An 11,230-nucleotide genomic window follows, 5' to 3' on the forward strand; every position below is an offset into this window, starting at 1 on the left:
TTAGTACAGTGTAAAGGTAGCAGATAGCAGGTCGGTGGCAAATAAATGACTGGAGACATATGATAGCTCTACAACATGCATGGCACACTAAATTACTACAGGATTCTATGAAAATAATAGTCGAGTGAAAACAAATAGGTCAGTCCATTTTTTCTACACTGTTCGATGTACAAAGAACGGGCAGATCGCCTTCATCAACTTCCAACCAGTCAGTGTTGATGATCTTCCTCGAAACGCTGGCGACCACCGGCCCAGTCCCCTACCTGTGCCCTCCCCTCGACCTCACCGCACCGCTGTGCTTGGAACCGCCCCCGGCCATCCATTCAAGCCCCGCCAACCTCCAGATCGGGCGCAAGCAGCTCCTGCGCCCCACACCCCTATGATAGACACTGATGCACCGCTTCCCCGGTGAACAGGCGGACTAGGTGCTCCGCGCGCCTAAGCGGATGCTGCTTCTTTTAATTGTGGTTCGACTGACCCTGAATTGAAATCCAGGCGGGCTACGGACCTCTAGCAAAGGTGAAATAGTAAAGGGAGGAAACCTTGTGCATTTAGTATCACGAAGAAGATGCAGTAAGAAGCGCTCAACTAGTTTCTTTCGTGGGATGAATACAATGTGAGCAGAGACGTAAGATTTGACCGAATAAGGGAAGAGGAGTACCTCTTTTTGCTGGAAGTGTTGTGTCCTCCTTTTGTTTTTCCAACGATCTTCTTGTGGTTCGCTGGAAACGAGAAGTTGTGGAGGACGGTGGAGCCTTGGACGAACCCATGACCAAGTTGTTGAGTGTGGTGCGGTGGCCGTCTGTCGGCGGCGGGGAACCAGATCCGAGGCGGCGAACAACGGTGTAGCGGGAATAGCTCCAGTGCAATGGATGGTTGTGACAGTGGAGCGGCAGCGGTGAGGCGCAGGACGACGTGGTCGGAGAGGTTCTAGTACGGCACACGTCGGCGTCGATGTCATGGAAGTAGCTCTATCTCAGCTTCAACTATTAAGTTCTTGAGGGCGTTGCGGTTGCGGTTGCGTTGGACGACGATGTCGGGGTACCGGCTCCAGCGTGATGGAGGAGGGCGGCGGTGGATTGGGCGCTATGGGGTGGAGGATGGAGGAGGCTGGAGTTTCGCGGCTGGTGGAGAGGGCGTTTTGGCGCCCACGGAGTATGAATGGGGAAACTAAGGGAGGGGGAACTAAGGGGGAACAATGTTTCGGTTTGGGACGCACTTGTTTGAAATTTGGGGAAAGTTACAAACTTTCACCCCATCTAAAATTTCGGACATATTGCGGGTTGGGGGTAGGATAGTAACCTCAGGTGTCCCAAATGTAGGCGGGATAGATTTCGGCCGAGCGAATAGGTGTTTAGGCGCCCATGGTGTATGAATGCTTCTCGGAGGCGGTTGAGACTAGCGTCTTGGTGAAGTTACAAACCCACCCCGGTTTAGACCTTTGGACATCGGGCCGATAGGCTACATGGGCCAGAGTCAGGATAGTAATTTCCTACCACCAAACATTAGTCCCGTGTGGTTTCTGGTGACCAGAGGCTTATTTGACGCTTTGTTCAATATTTGGGAGCAAAAGCATTAACGTTTTCGGTTCTCTTGAATTGAACTTTCAGGATTTGTCAAACTTCACAAATCTTTACTCTTGAAAATCCTAAAGCTATGATTATTTTGGAATGGAGGGGGTACATTTGAATATACATTGTACACGAGTATATATTAAAAAATATGCAACTTACCTCAGTTCATGCATGGTTCCAGATATAATCTCCTTGGTTGCAAAAAAATAGTTAGACATGCGTATGAATGTATAGCATGTTCAAACGCACAACAAAGTTTGATGCCCTGGCGTGCCCTGGTGGGTGCTGCTCCCCTCGAGGCACCCCAAGGTGCTTCCTTGGCCCACTGGATGTCTTCTGGCCCAAAAAAATCCTCAAGAAGTTTTGCTGCGTTTGGACTCCGTTTGATATTGATTTCCTGCGATGTAAAAAACATGCAGAAAATAGCAACTGGCACTGGGCACTGTGTAAATAGGTTAGTACTAAAAATGATATAAAATGACTATAAAATGATTGTAAAACATCGAAGAATCATAATATAACAGCATGGAACAATCAAAAATTATAGATACGTTGGAGACGTATCAGCATCCCAAGCTTAATTCCTGGTCGTCCTCGAGTAGGTAAATGATAAAAACAGAATTTTTGATGTGGAATGCTGCCTAACATGTTCATCACATTTCTTTTCTTTATAGCATGGACATATGGACTTTTATAAGATTCAAAGCAATAGTCTAGTTTTGACATGAAGACTTTAATACTCAAGCATACCAACAAGTAACCATGTCTTTCAAAATATCAACACTAAAGCAAGTTATCCCTAGCCCATTATGCTCAATCATTGATCCATTCATGAAAGACACTCGAATATTAGCTACACCCAATGCTCAAATATGATCATAGTGCCCCATCAATAGATATCAGAGAGCCACCCAACATACTTTTTCTGCCGTCGCCAGTTTCCATTCTTCAGAAATCCCATCTGGAGGTCTTTTCCGATACTCTGCCGAAGGGGGATTTCATCATGGAGGGCCTCTACATCAACCTTGCCGCCCTTCCGATGATATGTGAGTAGTTTACCACAAACCTAGCAATACCCTAGTTTTGCTTACGCCGATAGACTTTGCCACGTGGTGACTAAGTTAGTACCTGCATTATAGGATATGGTGGTCTACTTCTGGTGGGCGGCCCCTCACATAATATTATCCCTCAAGACACGTTATGTTGAGATAGTTAAATTATCCTACTTGTCCCATATGTGGGGCGGCTAGCTTAAAGATATTTAGGTCACGAGGACCAGATGAAGGAATAAGTTGCATGGATAACCGTGACTCCTAGATTAATTGTGTTCCCCTTAAGATGTCTGCACCTGTTATGTCACAGGTCTATCGGTTTCCATGATCATTTATCTACTTCATGTGTGTCCTAGGGGGTTGTATGTCTCCAACTACGCTAATGAAAAGGACATCTTCAATCACTAAATTACCAAAGGTAAATAAGGAACATGAAGCAACACACATAATTAGACAACACATATCAAATAACCACTTCCTAGTCGACCGACCCATAGCCAACAATTACTCAATTAACATCACACAAAAGGGGGTTAAAGAGTTGTTACAACCCATCATGGAGAGCATGATGGAGGAGGAAGAAGGGATGATGATGGCGGTGGCGCAGCGGATGATGGTGATGGTGGCGTGGCTGTGGTGGTCCTTTGGCAGCGGCTCCCTTTTGGTCTACTTCATGGTTGCAACTATGGTGTGTGTTCTTGATGGTGGCGGTGGCTAGATGTTGAGATGAATGATAAATGAGGCTTATGGCAGCGGCTAGGGTTGAAGGTGTATATAATATATATCTTGTAGCCTCCTCCATTGATGTAGCCTCCTCAAAAAAATGACCTTTTCCCTCTTTGAAATGGCTAAGTCTAGTGTCCTCGATGTCCACCGTTTGAACTGCTTTCATCGTGCTAAGTGCATGCGAAGTCCACAACACCTACAAGACACACAAAGACAAGGAAAACTAATAGAACCAACTAAGAATAAGGTTTACGCAATGCTCGCGGTGAAAAGGATAAAATTGGAAATCATGCATATGGACATATAATTGGCTCAAAGGGACATGATATAATTGAATGTACGGAGATAATGCGTAACTAATGAGCTCTAGAGATGCTAAAATATGGATCCATAGTGATGATGGTGAAGCCCCATTGATTCAGAGTTGGGGCGGCGTATTCCTTGGATTGATTCCCCCTTTGGATGCCTTGCGAAGGCTAGGGTTCTGTAGATGTGTTTCTGGAGACTATGGGCGTCTGATGCCCGATCCGACTCCACAAAGGGTGAAGTAGCCGACCCAGAGGTGGCGATGGAAGGTCATACGACCACGTGCGCTCATATGGTTGCTTGTCTTGCGCTCTGGATGGGCCGTGCACGCTCCAAATGCCACCAATCTTTTTATTATTTTATGGTAGGTGATAATCACATTTATTGAGATGATTCCCTCGTAATTGCCTGGGATTTCTTCCATGGTGTTCCCTTCGTCTCAAAGGACGATTAACCGACAAAAAGTAGTGCGCGAACATGGTAAAATTCCACAAAGCCTACCATGTAGGAAAAAAATAAAGGGTACAAACTTCACATATTTGGGAGTCATTAGGGCCCACCTGGTGATCGAGCAAATGTTCCTCCTGTATCTCAACCATAATCTAATATGATGCTTACAAATAGTCATTGTCCCCTTCCGTTATTCACCCACCACGTCCATGTCATGGCGTGCATCACCTACCTTCATGTGGGCCCTATAGGTGACCTACCCCATGCCTGACGATGCCTTTCACATATTTTAAAGATCATGTGGGGCCCAACATATAATTTGAAACACCGTTTCCCCCATGTTTTGCTATCTTTTATTGATCAACTTGCTCAAAATAAATACCTTGTATTTAATGATTTCCAAGATTTGATTTTACTAATATTTATTTACTCCCTTTGTACTACTATTTGTGAGTTGTGCTTCTCACATACGAGCCCTACCTTCAGATCTGCCTGGAGGCCCTAACCCTAAGGATTCCTCCCCATTGGTACAATCCGTTCAAGTAGATTTTGGTGAGTTTTTTGTTTGGGAATACCCATTTTTCCATGGTTGAGTAATTTTCTAAATAAGATATATGCATGTCTATGGCAAGCAATTCTTAAGTTCTTTTTAGATTCATGAGCATGTCTAGGCTAATCTTTACTAGGCCATATTTTTTGGAACTATTCTTGCTAGGAGCGTAGCACATAAGATCCAAAAGAGAGGGTCTGGTGTTTGCTTGAGGTGGGAGAAAGGATTTCAAGAGGTAGGGTCAGTGATAGGAATGAGGACTAAGAAGGGTGGAACTGAGGTTGGCGGCGGTGGAGGCCGATTGTTTCACATGTTCAGCTGCAGGGGAAAATCCCTAAGGATGTTATTCTCTAGATCTCTGGGTAGGTGTTTGTAAGAAAACATTATCCATTCTATTAATTCCCTGACTAAGGTCATGTTTCCCCAATGATAATCCTTTATTACCATTTTTCTTATGATATGTTTGCAGATGATGTTATGCTTCTCAAGAGAAGCAACAAAACCATACAATCTAGCCGCCTCCATTTGGTGAGTGATTGATTCAGTAGCCTAGCTACTTGAAATGATTTGTGTGTTTGTTGTTGCTTGTTGATATGATCATTATCTTCATGTATGTTTTGCTGATTGTGTGTGTAGAACGACAAAGTTGAGGAGACTGGTGTGTCAAGCATACAAGAGAGAAACACTTATATTTGTGCATCCTCGCCCAATGAGGATAGGCGTGTGATGACGACACCAGGAGTAGTGGCTAAGCTTATGGGTTTGGATGCCATCCCATGTCCAGGTGTCACAAAATCTATTAACACCCCATCCCATGATAGCTACGACATCAATAGGATCCCAGAGTACTCTAACGACAACATGCTCAAGCCATTGGATTCAAGAGTTAAAAGCATGCCAAGAGGCCATGTTAAAAGATTGCAGATAGAATCATTGCCATCAAGTTGCATCAAGAACCTTTCAATGCCCCATCACCGGTTCTTGTCTCCGATTAATTATTGAGGATCCAGTTCAATGGGAAACATAACTCAAATCATGGAGGTGGCTCCCAAGATTCTAGAGCCCAAGCCACAAGTGAATTCTATAGAGAAAACCATTTCTTCAGGGATCCCTTTCAAGGCTTCTAAGTCAAGGAGGATTGTTGCAACTTCTCAAAGGATGCTACCTCAACAACCACAATCATCCAAGATCAAGGTCAAGCTAACAGAAGGGAGACTATTTAGAGAGCAACACATGAACCAGCATTTGAACTGCAATGAGGACATTGTGACACCTTCAATTGATTTTTGTGAGATTAAGAAACCAAGTTGTTCTAGGAGCAATAAAAGGAAGTCTGCTTATGTGGTACCCCATGCAGAGTTCACCATGCAGAAGAGGGAAGGTATGGGTGCTTCTAGAAGGAATTCAGGACGACATAAACATTATAGATCTCAACAATATAATGTGTCTAGATCAAACCAACATTTGATGATTCAGTCCAAACACAAGACAAACAAACAACAAACAAAGTCATCATCATATGGTACTATTACCTCTGTTCTTCAGAAGAACAACCAGAAACAAAATTCTTTGGTGGGCAAGGGAAAGTTAGTACCAAACAAAAAAATCTCAACCCAACAAGCTATAAAGGTGATTGAAGGTGATTCCTCTTCTAGGACAATGGGGAATGGAAGAAAGGTCATTGTGGAAAGATTAAGTGGTAATTGGAAAGAACCAACATCAAAGAGGAACTCCACATATGAAAAGGTACCATTCATGAGCAAAAAAGCAATAGACACACTCCAAAAGCAGGTTCAGCCTAACGTTGTTATGGATGAGAACATAAAGTGGAACAATCATGGTAAAGACACTGTAGATGTTGTGTTGTGCACCAACACCTCATCCTTGGTTAAACCATTAGCAAATAATTCAGATACAAGAACTGATTTTTCTTTCAATGACATAACAGAGAAGCGTTATTGGAAGAAAAATGTGGAAGGGTCGTCAGTAGGGCTAAACTATGTTAGTGGTGATTCATTAGGCATTTTGTTAGAAAGTAAAATGAAGGAGATAACATTGAATGACAATCCGTCCATCGATTACACAAGGGGTGACTACTTTGTGAAGACTCCTTTTACCTTGGACGAAGAACAAGTGTCCCCTTTTAGCAGTTGGGATGTGGAAAGTGAAGTATTCGAATTTAGCCCTTGTACAATAAAACCTTCACTATATGTTGACGACTGCCAGTCGGTCCAATCTTCAACGAAAGGACAACTTCTCCAATGGAGTAAACCACAGGTAAATAATTTTTTGCTTTTGTTCGTAGTGCAAAAATATATGCTCGTACAAATAACAAACATTATCTAGGTTGTATTGTTTTCTGATGGCACTCTCCTCCTTTCTTTTTCCTCTTGTGCGTGTTTTATTTTTTTTCTTTTGATTTATTGGTCATTTATCTAGGTTGTACTGTTTTCTCCTATCTTCTTAGTATAATATGTTTACATAGCACTGGTGTTATACATTACTATTTGTTCTTTTTTGTGTATTGTATTTACATAGCACTTGTATGATACATTACTATTTCATAGACACATTTTTTGTGTATGGTTTTTTACATAACACTTGTGTTATGCGTTACTATTTCTTCTTTTTCTATAATGGATTTTACAAGGCTTTAACTGTTATCGGAGAACGGAGTAGCATGATGTGCATGTTCACAAAATACTGTTATGCCTTTATGGACCAATACTATCATTTAAAGTATTTTTTTCAATTACATTTCTTGGATCACTTTTAATTATGTGTGCATCACATAATGCGGAGTCTGGGTTATCCCCTTTACAAAAAAGAACATTTCTAGGATCACACTAGTGACCACTTTGAGATTTAGGACTTCATTATCTCTAGTATATGTTTGATAGAATCATGACAGCGCACCAACTATGCATATGCGTATTGAACCATATGGTTTCCTGTACGTCTGTGATAGTGGGGAAATATTAGTAGTGTGGGAAAGCCATGTCATAGTTGATTTATGCCTTGGATTGTGGTTTTTTTTACACTCCAATGTGCATGACCTTGACATTATTCAGGTAAAAAAATGCTCCAAAAAAAAGGATCACACAAGTGAGAAACGAGACGAGAAAAATGAAATTGGTGGAAAGATATACTTATATTTAGATTGGACATTCTTAAGGCCTCGTTTGTTTTAGCTTCAAGGACCAGATTCAGCTTTACAAAAAGTTGAATCTCAAACAAACAACTATTTCAAATCAGCTTCGCTAGTGAAGCTAGAATCATATTCATGCCATTTTTGGTGTACTTTCCTAAATCACATCCTGGCGTACTTCAATGGCAAAACCAATTATGCTTTGCTAGTGAAGCGAATCCACAACTGATTCAGCAGAACTTGAAGCTGAAACAAACATGGCCTAAGATTTCTAGCCAACATAAGGCTTATATTTTCTTGCATGCTCTTCTGTCAGGTTTATCAACGTTGATCAGGGAGTTGGTTTCTTTTGCATCTTGAGAGTAATTATAGTTTTTACAAATTTCATTTTCATATAGGTGTAGGAACCAGAAAACTGCATCAGTCCAAACAATGGAAGGAAAGATGGGGATGGTGAAGATCTAAATCCCATCTCTGTATTCCACCCACCATTTATGAGTGAGAGTTGTTCGTCTTCCCAGTGCCCAAGTAGCAGTAATGGTAAGTTTACAACACTTCAAATACTGCAATTTCTACCTTCCCCTTTGACATTTTGCATTCTAGCGATTAACATTGTTGTATTGCCAGGCAGTATAATAGAGCGATCTTCTTCTGAAGTGAATTACATCCCAATGAATATCCTCACCAAATATGTTGAACCGGTTGACATGGATGTAAAAATGATGGATTTGACATCTTTTAAATCAATAGATAGTCTAGACATCTTTGATTTCAACAAAGTTTCAAAAAAATCAGAAGGCACGAACAAGGATTACATTGAATATATCCTAAATAGTGCCAACCTTACCAAACATGAACTAGAGAAACTATTGTGCAAACAGGAGGGGTCAGCTTTGGATCATCTACTCTTTAACAAATTGGAGGAAATGAATATACATACAGAATGGAAGAAACCTCTGGACGACTGCGTGTATAGATGGTTGTTGTTTGACTGCGTGAACGAATGCTTCGAGATGAGGCGTCTCACTTACTCTTGGGAAGGGTATGTAGCATGGAGCAAAGGGATGACAGCAGCGAGCAGATGCCTAGAAACTGTAGTCTACAGTGAGATCAATGTCTGGAAGAGTATGGGCGAGAGAACGCATGGTGAGCTTGTGGAGAAGGACATCACCACTGGCTTGAGCAAAAAGGAGCTTGTGGAGGGCATTGTGCATCACAATGATGCAGAGACCATGAGTTTCAACCTCTCTCTTGACAAATATTTAAATTGGCTTGTGGAGAACAACATGAGCAGTGAACTGGGCAAGTGGGATGATTTCTGCGCGGAGGGGTTAGAGGTCGGCGAGGAGGTGGAGAGGGACATACTTAGCTCGCTGATGGACGAGGTGATTGATGACATCTGCGCGGGATGGCATTAGAGGCGTTAGTTTTCAATTTTTGTCCTTGTTTGCTCATTTTTTTTCATTTAGTCATATCCATCTCAATTGAATGGGCCTATTAAGACATGTTGTTCACAACTAGATAATTATATATTTCGTTCCAAAACCGAATGTTATTTATGGTCCCATGGTTGCAAATGAGTTTCGATTGTGCTTGTAACTCTGAAGCCTAGAAGTACTGCAAAACTCAGTAACTATATTTATTTATTTTGGCGATTTCTACTTGTGCTTGTTCTTTTTTATTTGGGATTTCTACTTGTGTTAGTTTTTTTACCAAGGATTTCTACTTGTGCTAGTTCAAAGCCAAACTCGCATATATATGGTGCATCCATATTTACCAGGGAGTCAATTTTGTGCCTCGCACATTGCTGCATAATGGACCTGTAATGTAACTGTAAGCATCAAAATATTGTGGATATCATAAATCCCAATGTTGCATTGCATTACGACACAATCAGATCCTTTGAGGGTGTGCTAACATGTCAAGCTAGATTCATGATATGCTAGAAGCCAAACAAGGGTTGTATAACTGACTACATTATTTGTTAGACTCGTTCGTTCAAATCATGATATCAACAAGATCCAAGGCCTTGCTATGGGGCCATTCTCTACATTTATGATTCCCTAGAAAAAAACATGTACATGTATGACTATTCTTTTATCGCGGGAATGAATTTATTCTTTCAGGTATGATATTTAAGAAAATCTCTAGGCTTCAGTCCAAGCGTTAAAATAGGCATGGAGTAGGTGCAGAAAAGAACCATGGCATGTTTTAGATTCAATCCATTCGCATAATCGAAAACATTACATGCGAAAAAGTGAGTAAAAAATGTGACGGTTTTTCCTTTCATTGCAGTTTCCCCACTAAGAGGTCAACCGTGGTGCAGTACTGAGTTCATAACATTATATTTGAGCTAAGACCTCACCAACATTTAGGCCCACTCAGTAACTTTTTGTCGAAAAGATGACTTACTTCTTGTTTCTCAAAAACAAAGACGACACTGTTCGGTGATCCTATTTGGCGTGTAGGTCGGGGAATAGCGAGGTATCACAGTGCTTCCTGTTTGACGCTTATAGCGTTGGTTGGCCCATGTAAGGCATGAGAAGGAAGCTCCCTTTCCTGGTTTTGGGAAGGTCCCACAAGCTTCATCGGCTAGTTTTGGGAAGTTTCTGTAACCATCTAGTCGGGTTCTTTTGTTTATGGTTTTTTGGACCGACTTTTGTTCGGTTTTATTTTTCCATTTTATTCCCTTTTCCTTTTTCTTTCAAATGCATGAATTTTCCTCAAATTTGATTTTTTAAATTCATGAATCTTTTTTCAAAACACGTGAACCTTTTTCAAATCCATATTCTTTTTGAATCTGTGAACCTTTTTTATATGCATGAATATATTCAAATCCACAAACTTTATTCAAATTTACAATTTGTTTTCAAAACCCGTGGACTTTTCTCTAAATGCGTATTTTTTGAAAATTCATGAACTTTTTCCAACTTCATGAACGTTTTCAAAAATGAAAAAAAATCATATTTGTGAACTTTTTTGTAAATCTAAGAACTTTTTTCAAGTCCATGATTTTCTCCCCGTTTTTTGATTATTAAGTACTTTCATATTTACTTTTCTATAGAAGTCAAAAGGTCCATGGTTGACTGGTCAACCGTCGACCAAGCGAAGTGAACGCAGGAGACCTATCTCCCAAGCGACCAGGTTCCATCGCTTTTGTTGGGCGAGGGACAGGTGAGCGAGCGCGTGAGCGAGCGCAGAAAAGCGGCGCTAGAGGAGACATATTTTCTTTTAGAATATAGAGGAGACATATATGAGCTCTCAGGTATCATGTACTCTCATGATGCCTCTATGTACAGTTAGGACGGCCTGACTACCTCACCTTTCCGGAATGTTCTAGAACCTTCCTAGGTTTTTCGTGTGTTTTTACTTTCATTTTTCTACTTTTTTATTTTTGTTTATTCTTTCCTTTTTCTTTTTTATT

The 11,230-nt window shown here is 41.2% G+C and overlaps 1 pseudogene; it reads left to right on the top strand.

Moving 5' to 3' along the window:
- Positions 1-4,911: 4,911 nt before the first annotated feature.
- LOC119292705 lies at positions 4,912-9,224 on the top strand (annotated as a pseudogene).
- The last annotated feature ends 2,006 nt before the right edge of the window (positions 9,225-11,230 follow it).

This window comes from Triticum dicoccoides, chromosome 4B, assembly GCF_002162155.2.
Source record: "Triticum dicoccoides isolate Atlit2015 ecotype Zavitan chromosome 4B, WEW_v2.0, whole genome shotgun sequence".
Classification (NCBI taxonomy): domain Eukaryota; kingdom Viridiplantae; phylum Streptophyta; class Magnoliopsida; order Poales; family Poaceae; genus Triticum; species Triticum dicoccoides.